Source organism: Bos indicus x Bos taurus, chromosome 8 (assembly GCF_003369695.1).
Source record: "Bos indicus x Bos taurus breed Angus x Brahman F1 hybrid chromosome 8, Bos_hybrid_MaternalHap_v2.0, whole genome shotgun sequence".
NCBI lineage: Eukaryota > Metazoa > Chordata > Mammalia > Artiodactyla > Bovidae > Bos > Bos indicus x Bos taurus.
The window spans coordinates 13,669,903-13,684,390 of record NC_040083.1 but is presented as its reverse complement, the minus strand read 5'-3'; positions in this window follow the sequence as shown (position 1 = coordinate 13,684,390).

The window sequence follows — 14,488 nt, the reverse complement described above, 5'->3', positions numbered from 1 at the left end:
TGACTCGATGGACGTGAGTCTGAGTGAACTCCGGGAGTTGGTGATGGACAGGGAGGCCTGGCGTGCTGCGATTCATGGGGTCGCAAAGAGTCGGACACGACTGAGTGACTGAACTAAACTGAACTGAACCCCAACTATTACAAATGATTTCCAGTAGCTTCAAAATGGGTGTCACACAAAAAAGTTCCCAAACCATCCTATCCACTGGTTTATTTCATACCAGTGCCACATTTATCCACTTTTGATCCAGCTCCCCAGATTATTTATTCAATTATTCCATGAACACTTTTGAGCCCTTGAATAATCCTGGGGTTGCCACATCCAGACACTTTCAAATGATGCTGCACCCTACAGTTACCACAGTGGTGCTGGATTCTGTGTGTTGGAGACAAGAAGAGCTTCTCCCCTGCTCCCTGCCACGTTGGCTCCCAAACAGCAAGGCTTCACAAAAGAGGCTCTTTACTTCAGCTACTCTCTTCTACTCATCATCTCCTGCAGACATCTTCCAAAACTTCAACAACAAAATAAATGCTCTCCACAGGAAAGGTTTCTATGTAGTTCAGACTCTTTGTGTATAAACCTGGGAGACTATCTCCCCCTCTCCCACCCTCTCAAATAACCTTCAAGGTAAAATTTTACCACAGTGAAGAAAGTACCTAGACTTTGAAATTGGGAAGATCTGTATACAAAGCCTTACTTCTTTTCCTTCAATGACATTTGAAAAGCGGGATGCAATTTAATGTCATGCTGTTTTTGTTTTTGTTTTTGTTTTTTTTTGTATCACCAACTACTCTTTGATGAAATACATTAAGTGTTGCAAACTCAAACTTTAAATATTAATCAACAGGTGAACTGTAACAGAAGGGAACAGATGGCCTGTAACAAACCTTACAGATTCTGTTGATACAGATTTCAGTCATCTCAAACAAACGTCTAAAGTACATACTAATATTTGAGAACTTGTGTTCTCTGTGGCAGTAAGAACAAGAGTGGGACTCAAGCTCATTCAAGAGGAACACAAATAATGTTATGTTTCTTAAGGCTGGTGTGAAACGTACTACAAAGTGGGGAGCTTAAAATAACAGAAAACTTACTTTCTCCCCTTTCTGGAGTCTTGAAATCCAAAAACAAGGGGTTGGCAGAGTTGGTTCCTCTGGCGTGCTCTGAGAAAGAATCTGTGCCACTTCTCTCTCCTACCTGCTGCTGCTGCTAAGTCGCTTCAGTCGTGTCCGCTCTGTGCGACCTCAGAGACGGCAGCCCACCTTCTGAGACGTCAGCAGTCCTCCGTGTCTTTTGTGTTGTTGATGCATCAATCAATCACCGTATCCCCCTTCACCTGGCATTCTCCCGTGTCTCTCACTTTCCTCTTCTTAAAAGGACCGATTATATTGGCTTAAGGGCTCACCTGACTCCAATCTTATCTCATTTTAACTAATTTCACCTATAACAACCCTATTTCCAATTAAAGGTCACATTCTAAGGTCTGAAAGATTCAATATATTTTGGGGCGGCAATATAATTCAACTTATAATAATAATATTTATTATTTATTTTATTATTATTATTTTAAATATTATTATATATTTATAAGAGCCAAGTGGTCTCTGATGATCACATGAATCAGAATCTTCTGGGGAGCAAGATAACTATGCATATTCCAAGCCACACTCCACTTCTAAATCAGGATTTTCAAAGCAGTTGAACCCATACTAGGTTTGAACTTTCTTTTTAAAGTAGCATTACAAACTTGTTTTAAAATCATCATTGTAAACAGATTACTAATGTTTCTATGGTGATGGTCTGTGCTATTAGAACATCTTTCTGACACTGAAACTTGGAGTCAAATAGACTACAATATTTTAAGTTAGCCAAGTAACATTAAGTATTGCTTGTATGAGGTTCCTATGATACAAAAGGCAACAAATCCTTTGAAAGTGACTTCATCTGAAAATTAAGTTTCATAATGGATTTATATCATAGTTTTAATGCACATCTTTGTTCCTATTTTATATTAAAGATATAATATAAAAAGAACAAAGATAAAACATCTTTATCTTCTTTCTTTATATGTTTACATTTCTCTTCTATTCTGTTGGAGTAATAAGAATTGTTTTACAAGTATATCTCCAATTTATTTACAGTGATACTTATTGTGTATTTTTGTGCTAAAATCTGAGAAAATAATGTCTTCTAAGACTCAATCTCAGTTTAGGAGAAATCCTTGTTTTACTGAAAGAGAGAAAAAAATAGCTACTGTGAAATGCAAAAAGTATTTTTCAAACTTCAATGTGCATCAGAATCAACTTGGGATCTTGTTAAAAATTGATTCTGATTCAGTAAATTTAGGGTGGAGCCTGTGATTCTTCATTTCTAACAAGCTCCCAGTTGATGATGATGCTTGTTTGTGACCTATGCTTTGAGTAGAAAATCGATAAAAAAAATCAAATAAAGACACATACAAAATGCTAATGGGATACAAAATGGCAAAATATTATTACAGAAAAGAAGGATATAGATTTTGGGCTTCAAATATCACTAGGAATTAGCTTCCCAAAAGGAAAAAGAATATTGTGAGCAATGGGAATGGAATAAGTAAGGATTCAGAAGAGCAGGGTGATGACCAAAAATGAGTGTGGTTAGACCAGTGGCCTTTCAAAATGCACTTGATAAAAAGGCAGATTCTTAGAACACAAATCGGAAACAATGATTTAGAATTTCTGAGCCTAAAGGTATAGGAATCTCACTCGGAAACAATGATTTAGAATTTCTGAGACGAAAGGTATAGGAATCTCCCTGAAGTAATTCTCAATTCCACTGTCTCCACCCCCTCAATTTTGACAGCCCTCAGCTGGTGTGTAACACTAGGCTTCAGGGCTGTATGGCTGGAGGAGGGAAGGAAATACAGTCATCCCTCAGCAGCACTGGGGGAGTGGTTCTAGGACCCCTGTAACAAAATTCACAGATGTTTAAGTCCCTTATATACAACTGTATATAGTACACTTGGCCCTCCCATCAATGGTGGGTGGTTGAAGGCTTGAATGTGAATCTGCAGATATGGAGGGCAGACTGTAGTGTTCTTGAACATAGCTTAGGGCCAAGAGGAAAAGAGCATTCTGTGCCTTGTCCATAAATTGTGGTTTGTTTTTCAAAATAGTATCTTGACTTTTTTCAATGCTTTGGTTTCACTAGAGAAAAAAAAAAATGAGCACACCTCTCACATTTAATATAGCACCATTATTTAATATATATGCAAATACAGTCATATGTGTATTTGTTGTGGTTTAGTCACTAAGTCATGTCCCATGCATTTGTGACCCCATGGACTGCAGCCCACCAGGCTTCTCTGTCCATGGGATTTCCCAGGCAAGAATACTGGAGTGGGTTGCCATTTCCACCTCCAGGGGTTCTTCCCCAACCAGGGATCAAACCTGTGTCTCCTGCTTTGACAGGCAGATTCTTTATCACTTAACCACCAGGGAAGACCCATATGTATATATTAGTTCATTTTAAATCACAAGCCTCTAACTGATAGATGCCCTGGACATGTCTTATGAGTAGCCCAACAGTGAGCCACTCTTTGTCTCTGATTTTAAACAATGTTAATACATTGATTCCTTTTAAATGCTTTAGAAATTTTTGTTAATATAAGCATTCTCTACACCCTAAATCCCAGTTGCTGTGGAGATTAAAGTAAGGTAAGCCAAAGGTGTTTAAAGCTGCTTTAGAAGCAACTCTGTGTGTTCCCTCCAGCTTCAACAGCAGAAATAGGAAAAGAGACAGAATAAAATTGAGCTTCTAGATTCAATAATACTCCCCCACACATCCTATTCACCTTTTTATATTAAAGCAGGAAACATTTACACCCTATTGGCTTACACAGGGAATTTATTTAGAGCTGACATTAGCTGTTAGTTTATGATAATTTTAATGAAATGTTCTCCAGTCCCTCCAAATATAAAGGATGTTTAAAGTATAGGATAATGCTCGACAATTGAAAGGATATAACCAACAGGGGAAAAGTGATGCAGTAATAATCAAGCTGAATTGTTGTAATGTGACTTTTCTCTTCCAACAGCAGTATTCACTTCTTTTTATGCTCTGGATAAACTATCTTATACAGTAGTGAATAAGTAATAATGAATCACATCCCAGCTGTGAGTGGTATTTTGACTGGTAAAATAGGGCGCAACCAGGGAGTTCTGATCTCAAATAGCATTGTGTATGACAACAGAAACTTTAGTCATTGCAGTGAATAATCCTACACAAGAAGAACAGGAGATGATGGTTATGAGGCTCATTTCTTTAAATATAATTGGATATATGTTTAAAACTTGAGTCTTGGGAATTTAATAACATAGGGAATTTATCCTAGTTACTTTGATTATGATACTAAGCAAGTTGTTTAACTTCCCCAAACCTTGGTTGTTACCATCTGTAAAACAGGAAATTGAATGAGATTGTTTTTGGTGGAAATTACATAGAACATAGAGGAAGACAGAATTTGGTTACACAGTCCTCCAAAAGCACCATTTCCTTCTTTCTTCCCATGGTCTCGGCTTTAGAAAGCTCCAGGACTCAATTGCAGGGCTTTGCTCTTCCCCTTACTTCACCTTCTCCCTAGAAAAACTCTTTTCGACCTAAACTTCTCTCTTCCTTGAACTCTGGCTCTGCTTATGGAACAATGGCAAGGGCCTTCTCACCAACTCCTCTGAGATATCTGATGAGCATCATCAACTTCACATATTTACAACTGAGATCTAATTTACCTGTTCCTCAAACCACTATCTAGTCCTCAAACCTACTGGTTGCCCTGGCTGATGCTACATAAGCAAATAAGACAAACCCTATTCTTTTCGATTCATGTTCAATCCATTAACAAATCTTGTCAGCTCAACCTTCAAAATATCCCTGAACCTCACAAAGTTGCATTATCTTCACTGTTTTTAATCATGGTCCAAACAATCATCATCTTTCACCTGGTTGCTACAGTAGTCTTCCTAGGAGTTCCTACATTTACCCATGCCAAGCTGCAGTCTATTCTCTGTTTAGCAGCAAGAGTTCTTAATTAAAATATAAATCAGGTGATGCAACTGAGTGGCTTTATCTTTCAACAAATATCATATATTCATGTACAGATGTGAAATCTGAAAAACTGCTATAGATTATCATATTTACAAAGCAGAAATACAGACACAGACATAGAGAACAAATGTATGGATACCATGGGGAAAGAAGGGAGGGGTGGTTTGCAACACTGGGATTGACATACATACACTAATATGTATGCTGCTGCTGCTGCTAAGTCACTTCAGTCATGTCCACCTCTGTGCGACCCCATAGACGGCAGCCCACTATGCTCCCCCATCCCTGGGATTCTCCAGGCAAGAACACTGGAGTGGGTTGCCATTTCCTTCTCCAATGCATGCAAGTGAAAAGTGAAAGTGAAGTCACTCAGTCGTGTCCGACCCTCAACGACCCCATGGAATGCAGCCCACCTCCTCCGTCCATGGGATTTTCCAGGCAGGAGTATTGGAGTGGGGTGCCATTGCCTTCTCCAACTAATATGTATAAAACCTAACTAATGTGAACCTGCTGTATAGCTCAGAGAACCCTGTTCAGTGCTCTGTGGTGACCCAAATGGGAAGGAAATTCAATAAGCAGGGGATATAGGTATACATAGAGCTGATGCACTTTGCTACAGTAGAAACCAACACAACAATGTAAAGCAACTAGACTACAACAAAAATTTTTTAAAAGAATAAAAATAAATAAATAAATAAATATGTCAGATGATGCCACTTAGTGGCTTCCCTTATCCTTCAAAGTATAATCCAAGTACACCCCATGGATTCCCTGGCCTTGTCATTCTTGTGATCTAATCCCCTGCTACTTGTCCTTTCCTTACTCGGTTTCACTCAGATAGTTCAAACTGTGCAAGATCCCATCTCAAGGCTTTTAGCAGTTCCGTGTGTTTTCATGAACTTGGGACCTCACTCTTATGGCTGGAAGGACGGGGGCATCTAGGATAACTGAGACCTCTATCAGTTATATTCCTTTATCCTCAAAGATGCTAGTTTGGCATTCTTCACAGGGTAGTGGATACACGTTTTCCAGCTGCAAGGGGGTACAAATTTTAATATTCACAATTTTCTGGTATGTATTAATATCATTGGTCAAAGTAAATTCCAAGTTTGAGCCTGATAATGATGTGGAAGAAGGTCATAGAAGAGCATGAAAATGTGGGTGTAGAATTTAATGTTGGCATTACTGTAACTATTAGGTTCCCATTGCTGCTGTAATGTTATCACAAACTTAGTTACTTAGAGAGACACAAAAGTTATAGCATACAGATCCAAGGAGCCTTAGAGGTATCAGAGTTCTGTGTTCCTTCAGGAGGAAGAACGTGTTTCCAGGTAAGACTCTGTGTCTCTGTCTTTTCCAGCTTCTAGAGGCTGTTACTGTTCATTAGTCTGAGACTTCTTCCTCCATCTTCAAAACACATCATTGTAAGTTCTACTTCTATCATCATATGCTATGAGTCTATGAGTCTTCCTCTCTTTTATGGGTAACCTTTTGATCACACAAAGCCTATCCAGATAATCCAGAACATTTGCCTTAAGAGCCTTCATTTAATCATATCTGCAAAAGTCTTTTTGCCATATACAGTAACATACTCACAAGTCCCAGAGATTAAGGAATGGCTATCTTTAGGCTTCATGATTCAACATATCATACCTATAATGAAATGTATTCTAGGGCCTAGAAAGAAATTCTGGCAAGGAGTGGGTGCTCCTTAGATGTGTGTTGGATGAAAGAATAAATTATTGGAGCAAATTTTTAAAGACATTTTTAAGCTTATAAGATACTCTAAAGAGATATTATGTATGCAAGATAATTCTTCATATATACTGATCAAAAATTATGTGTAAAAGTAAGTTATTTTAATTATTATGGATTGGCATAAAAAGAGGAAAGCAATATCCATGTTTTAATACATTTTTGTGTTTGTAGGCCTATGTACATGTGTATTGCAGAGAAATTTGTTGGTTGATGATGCAAATAATAAAAATTTGAGTTTAATACAACTAATATATAAATAATTTAAAATATTATGTATTACTAATATGCAAAGGGTCATTCTAAGTATTTTACTTTTATTAGCCCAATTGATTTTTGAAACAATCTAATGAGGTAAATTAATATTCATAATTTACTAATGAATATACTTGAAAATAAATTGGTTACATAATTTGCCCAACATGTCATAACTACTAACTAGGGGTGATATGAATGAAGCCCAGGCAGCTGGTTTCAGATTCAGCTACTTTAATCAGTAAGGAATAGCACCTTCATGGAGAAACAGAAAGTTTCAAGGAAAATAATGGAAAGGACAAAAATCACATTTCATTGGCATTATGAGAAGAACTTCAAGTTAGTGTCATTTATATTCAGACATATTATCCAGAGAAAAAAGTATTCCAAGTTGAGAGACTAGCCTTATATGAATCACAGAGGCAGGGAAACTTGATTTCTCCATGAGAAATAGCAAATATTCTTGTTTGATTGGAGCATCTGGAATATGTTTCCCTGTAGGAAAATTAGCCTAAGAACGTCAATCAAGAACAAGTTATGAAAGAACTTATAGAGGTGTGACATCTACCTTAAATTTGGTAAACAATGGGAAGCCTAACAAGGGGAATAATCTGATCAGATTGCCTTTTCAAAGTCTGATCTCTCAATAACATATGACACATGATAGTATGCAGGGAGAAATGTGAAGCATTTTACATAATTATAGATAAATCATCATTTATATGCATTAATGGGAATTAAAAATATATCTAGGACTTTCTCTGGTGTTGTTGTGGGTATTGTGGGCTCAGTTCATTTTCGGCTAGTTCCTTGGTCCGGCTTATATTTCTCAAGATCTATAGGCCCCTTCCTATGTAGTCGGTACTAACGACAGGGTTTTAATCTATTGCCTGTCGCTTCCAAGGCGGTTCCCTCTGTTATAGCTTCTTCTGTTTGCTGTTCTCTTCAGTGTCTGATTTCCGCCCTGATACAAAGCGGGGGGTGGTGGACACTTTTTTTTTTTTTTTTTTAGGCTCACTTGTTCAGTCGCGCTGTGGGGAGGGAGGGATGCTGCAAACAAATAACACTGGCATATGCTCGCAGTGCGTCAGCCACACTGGGCCTGCCCCTGCTCACAGCGCATGTAGCCTCCCTGCCCACTCTGCTCAGGCTCTAGGTTGCTCTGCCGGGAACCATCCGAGGCTGGCCCTGGGCTGTCTGCACCTCCCAGGTCTAAGCCACTCAGGTTCAGGCACTCGGATAGTCCTCAGAGGCGCAAATTCAGTTGGGCCTGCGTTTTGTGCCCTTCCCAGTTCCGAGCAGCTCAGGTGATGAGGTGTTTGGCGAGCACGGTTGCTGCGACTTATCGCCTCCCCGCTGCTTGGTTATCTGGGTGTACAACCAGTGCACCTTCTTAGGCGGATGTTGACCGTTCAGAACCCCAAGAAGTCTTAGTTAGCAAAGAAGCCTGCTTACAGTTTTGTAGATAATGTCTCTCTGGAGAAGCCTGTCACCGGAGGGGGATGGTCTGCAGCCGGCTATCTCTGTTCAGTCCTTTGTTCCGTGCGCGGGCTTGGAGATGTCTTAGGTTGCATGGTAGATATCCCACAGTCTGGTTTGCTAGCACAAATTAGTTTGCTCAGATAGCGCTTGGGGCTTTCAGGCCAGATCCTTACTCTAAGTGATGCAGCCCACTCCGCACCTCCCTGCCCAGCCCAGCCTCCGCTTGCTAGTGGCGGGTGCAGGCGTGTGAGCTGCTTCTCCACTGGGGGAGTTACCATAGGGCTTGTAATCTGTTGGTTTTAATTGTTTATTTATTTTTCCTCCCTGTTATGTTGCCTTCTGTGCTTCCAAGGCTTGGCACAGACTCGGCAGTGAGAATGTTTCCTGGTGTTTGGAAACTGCTCTCTTTTTAAGACTGCCTTCACAGGACGGAGCTCCGTCCCTCCCTCTTTTGTCTCTTTTTTTGTCTTTTATATTTTTTCCTACCTCTTTTTGAAGACAATGGGTTGCTTTTCTGGGTGCCTGATGTCCTCTGCTGGCATTCAGAAGTTGTTTTGTGGAATTTACTCGGTGTTTAAATGTTCTTTTGATGATTTTGTGGAGGAGAAAGTGTTCTCCCCGTCCTATTCCTCCACCATCTTAGCTCCTCCTCCAGAAGAAGTAATTCTTAAAAATTTGTTCAGTCATTTGAAAATATCTATCAAGCACATACTGTGTATCATCCATTGTTCCAGTTATTAAAGATTCACTGATGAAAATGCAAAAGCCCTGAAATGAAAAATGGAGAACATTTATGGAAATAATGTATTAAATATAAAAATTATTATGTTCTGTACAGGAGTACTTCTGTACTCCTGTAAGTACAGGAGTTAAGAAAAAGAGCTAGTTATTAAGGAGAAAAAAGATATCACTTAATATTCAGAACCAAGAAAATAAGAGTTAAAGATATCCACAAAAAAACTGGAAATATGGATAGGAGAGAAAAGATCAGAGTTAAAGTCTGCAATACTGTAAAGACAAGAGAGACTGCTACATCAAAGAAGCCTCAAATGTTGCATCTTCAAATGGTAACTATTTGTTTCTTTCTCATGGCTGACTTTAATGTTGGAGAGGTTCACAGGAGGCTCAGTGGCAAAGAATCCACCTGCAGTGCAGGAGATGCGGGTTTGACCCCTCGTTTGGGGAGATCCGCTGGAGAAGGAAAAGGCAAACCACTCCAGTATTCTTGAGTAGAGAATCCCATGGACAGAGGCGGGCTACAGTCCATGGGGTCACAAAAGAGTCAGACAAACTTAGTAATGAAACAACAACGGACAACCATGTTGGAAGGATGGGAGGTGGGTCGGTTTTAAGTAGAATCTGCTCTGAACTCCTTCAGGGACTTAAGCTATTTTTATCTCATCCTCTTCCAGGACTATGAAAGCATCCACTTAATAAACAACGTAAGTTTAGCAGCCAGAGAAGAACCTGTGGAAAGTATATTGGATGTTTTAAGGAGACAGATAGGAATTGGTGAATATTATGTCCAACATAGCCCTGTGGATTTGACTCAGCTTACTTCAGAAGGCTGGGAATGAAGTTTAAGAGGAAAAAAAAAATGTGTTTGACACAGTAGTGGCTTTGCTTCAGTGGCATTTGCATATATTGAGCACTGAAGACGCTGGAAACAAGGAGAACCACCACAGGACTGACTACAGAGGACTATACGATGTTATAGCCTTAGAGAGCCCTACAATTCCAAGTGCTATGTCAGGAAATAATTACACAGAAAAAAAAAGAATAGAGAAATAGGAGATATAATCAGTTCAGTTCAGTTCAGTCGCTCAGTCGTGTCTGACTCTTTGCAACCCGATGAATTGCAGCACGCCAGGCCTCCCTGTCCATCACCAACTCCCAAAGTTCACTCAAACTCATGTCCATCGAGTCGGTAATGCCATCCAGCCATCTTATCCTCTGTCGTCCCCTTCTCCTCCTGCCTCCAATCCCTCCCAGCATCAGAGTCTTTTCCAATGAGTCAACTCTTTGCATGAGGTGGCCAAAGTACTGGAGTTTCAGCTTTAGCATCATTCCTTCCAAAGAACACCCAGGACCGATCTCCTTTAGAATGGACTGGTTGGATCTCCTTGCAGTCCAGGGGACTCTCAAGAGTCTTCTCCAACACCACAGTTCAAAAGCATCAATTCTTCGGCACTCAGCCTTCTGCACAGTCCAACTCTCACATCCATACATAACCACCGGAAAAACCAAAGCCTTGACTAGACAGACCTTTGTTGGCAAAGTAATGTCTCAGCTTTTGAATATGCTATCTAGGTTGGTCATAACTTTCCTTCCAAGGAGTAATCGTCTTTAATTTCATGGCTGCAATCACCATCTGCAGTAATTTTGGAGCCCAAAAAAATAAAGTCTGACACTGTTTGCCTGTCTATTTCCCATGAAGTGATGGGACCATGATCTTAGTTTTCTGAATGCTGAGCTTTAAGCCAGATTTTTCACTCTCCTCTTTCACTTTCATCAGGAGACTTTTTAGTTCCTCTTCACTTTCTGTCATAAGAGCATACAAAAAATACAAGGGCATACAAAAAAGTTCTTCACAACCAAGATAATCATGATGGTGTGATCACACACCTAGAGCCAGACATCCTGGAATGTGAAGTCAAGTGGGCCTTAGAAAGCATCACTACGAACAAAGCTAGTGGAGGTGATGGAATTCCAGTGGAGCTATTTCAAATCCTGAAAGATGATGCTGTGAAAATGCTGCACTCAATATGCCAGCAAATTTGGAAAACTCAGCAGTGGCCACAGGACTGGAAAAGGTCAGTTTTCATTCCCATCCCAAAGAAAGGCAATGCCAAAGAATGCTCAAACTACCGCACAACTGCACTCTTCTTATACGCTAGTAAAGTAATGCTCAAAATTCTTCAAGCCAGCCTTCAGCAATACGTGAACCGTGAACTTCCAGATGTTCAAGCTGGTTTTAGAAAAGGCAGGGAAACCAGACATCAAATTGCCAACATCCACTGGATCATCGAAAAAGCAAGAGAGTTCCAGAAAAACATCTATTTCTGCTTTATTGACTATGCCAAAGCCTTTGACTGTGTGGATCACAGTAAACTGTGGAAAATTCTGAAAGAGATGGGAATACCAGACCACCTGATCTGCCTCTTGAGAAACCTATATGCAGGTCAGGAAGCAACAGTTAGAACTGGACATGGAACAACAGACTGGTTCCAAATAAGAAAAGGAGTACGTCAAGGCTGTATATTGTCACCCTGCTTATTTAACTTATATGCAGAGTACATCATGAGAAACGCTGGGCTGGAAGAAGCACAAGCTGGAATCAAGATTGCCGGGAGAAATATCAATAACATCAGATATTCATAATATGACCTATTAAATCAAGGAAGGGTACAACTTTAATACTGGACCAAAGTATTAATGAAAAATGCATGTGAACATTAGATTTGGTAATAAGCAACACTTTGGTGAACACCAGAAGACCAGTGACAGCACTAGAGAATCAACTGTGTTTTCTTCCTATACTACAGAAATTGCAGAATTTATTTGGATGTGATTCATAGTAGAGAGTTCTCAATTCAAATTAAGATATTTGTTGACATGATCAATTGCTTTATGCCTCTGTCAGTCAACTACTATTCAAATTTTCTAGAATCAGATTGAAACTATTATTTCCCTTACAAAAAATAATATTAAATAATATTAACCATGTTTTCCAAGCAGGGACTGGACAAAAAAATTTTACTTACCTCATTGAAAAAGTGTGTAAACACAAGAATCAACTGAATGGTTTCTACCCCTTTTTCACCCTTATGTTTTTGGTAGGAAATTACCAAGGTGGGACAGAGAAAAATGATGAAGATGATTTTGATTGTGTAACTGTCAAAGGTTTAATTATCACTAAACCCATCTTCATCCTTAACTTTTCTGTAGTTTGGCAATTTATTTCAACATATCACTCATTTTTGCTTGATCTAGTTCAAATTGTGTTTCTGCCCCTTGAATTGAGTGCTAACACACTTCTAGATTTTCATATCAGAAATTGGGGGAAAAAGTTTTGTTTTGCAAAAATTTCTTTAAATGTAAAGGAAGCTAAGAAAGAAGGATTTCTAGTACAAATTGAAGGTTTTAAATGGAATATAAAAGAAACCCTGTGAACATCAAGAGAAGTTCTCATATGTCTAAAGAGTGTGGAAGGATGGCAGTCTTCAATGGATGCTCCTTTCTTTTACATACCAAATGAAAGATCATTTTTGCTTTGCTGTGTTAGTTAGGTCTTTCTTTCCTTTTACATTGAAGTGCTTATCTTTTTAATATGATTATGACAGCTGTCACATTTCTTCATGCCATTACATTATATGATGACTCTTGATATATACCTAAGATAACAGTGTTGAAGAAGTCTTTCTCATAAATCTCAGAAATTCATTTGGTGATTTCCAGGTGGCATCTTATACTAACATATATGTGTACAAATACTTTATTGGTTTGTTTTGAAACTGTGGTGTTTCACAATGGTAATCCCATTAAAATAATAGTTAATTGCCAACAGACTGTCTTTCACTAACACTCTAAAACATAACAAGAAAATAATTTGCTTTTCAAATTAGCAAAGTTGTGCATTGTTGTATGAGGATATACATTTGAAAGAGCTTATATAAATGAGAAATATATTGTTAGGCAATTGACTCGAATTTCTAGAAAGCATTTTGCAATATTTCCAAAGAATCTGCAAAGTGTTAAAGGATTCTGACTGAACAATGTCTCTTAAAAATTCTGCTAAAGAACATAGTTCAAAATAGTTGAGCAAGGTAGAAAAAAATATTAATGTACAAAAAAATATGTTGCAAAAGTGTTTATGTTAAAAAGTTTGAATACCCTATATAAGAACTGGTTTAAAATATGATATATCCATAAATATTATTTAATAGCCAAATGTTATGCATCAAATGATATTTGATGATAAAATCTCATCATCAAAATTATTTTCAAATTGTTATGCTAAAATGTACATTAATAAGATAATTTAGAGAAGCAGATCAAAATGTACACTCTGATATTTTTCTTAAAAATAATGTTCTCAAACACTTTAGAGTCAAAACATAATGTAGTCAATTGACCTTATATCTGCAAGATTGTTGTAATGGCTCAGACAGTAATATCAGATAAAACTGGAGAATCACTTGGGAAAAAAACAATTTGAAGGGAGAAAAATCTATCAGTTAATGCAGTTATTTCCCCAGTTGATAATACAGAAATGAACTTTCCAACTTCAGCATGATTGAATAAACTGAACATCACAGAACCTTAAGAATGGAAAGATCACTGATAATGTCACTCATTCCCTCCCTTGGTATCTATAAACAGCTTTCAGAATAAATTAGAATGTATTCAGTTCTTTATTATAATTCTCAAAAGAAAGCATTGCTATAACTTCCCACTTTAATAAGCTTACTCAATATTGCAAAGTTCATTTAAGGAAAACTTTTTCTCTTAAAAACCTGAAGTGGAAAAAAAAAAAAAAGACTTTCTTAATGGAGACTTAATTTTCTAACCATCACTGAAGTTTTAGTCTTATGGATGGCTATTTAGTAATTTTCTAGTTTCTACTTCATTTAAAACAGTTTGCATTCTTCAGCTTTCCCCTATGTATGCTATTTTTATTTAAAACAGTTTTACATTCTTCAACTTCCCCCATATATGCTATTTTTCAGTCCATTAATTACTACTGATCTCTTTGAATAATCTCTAGTTCCTCTCTTGCCAATTAGTGTGTAGCAGATAATTAGTCAGATTCTAATTCCTTACTTCATAAATTCTAGTAATCACCAATTTTTACTGTACTTCTCAAACTAAAATTTGTATGAGTTAATTATTACCATAACTAATATTTTGTTAC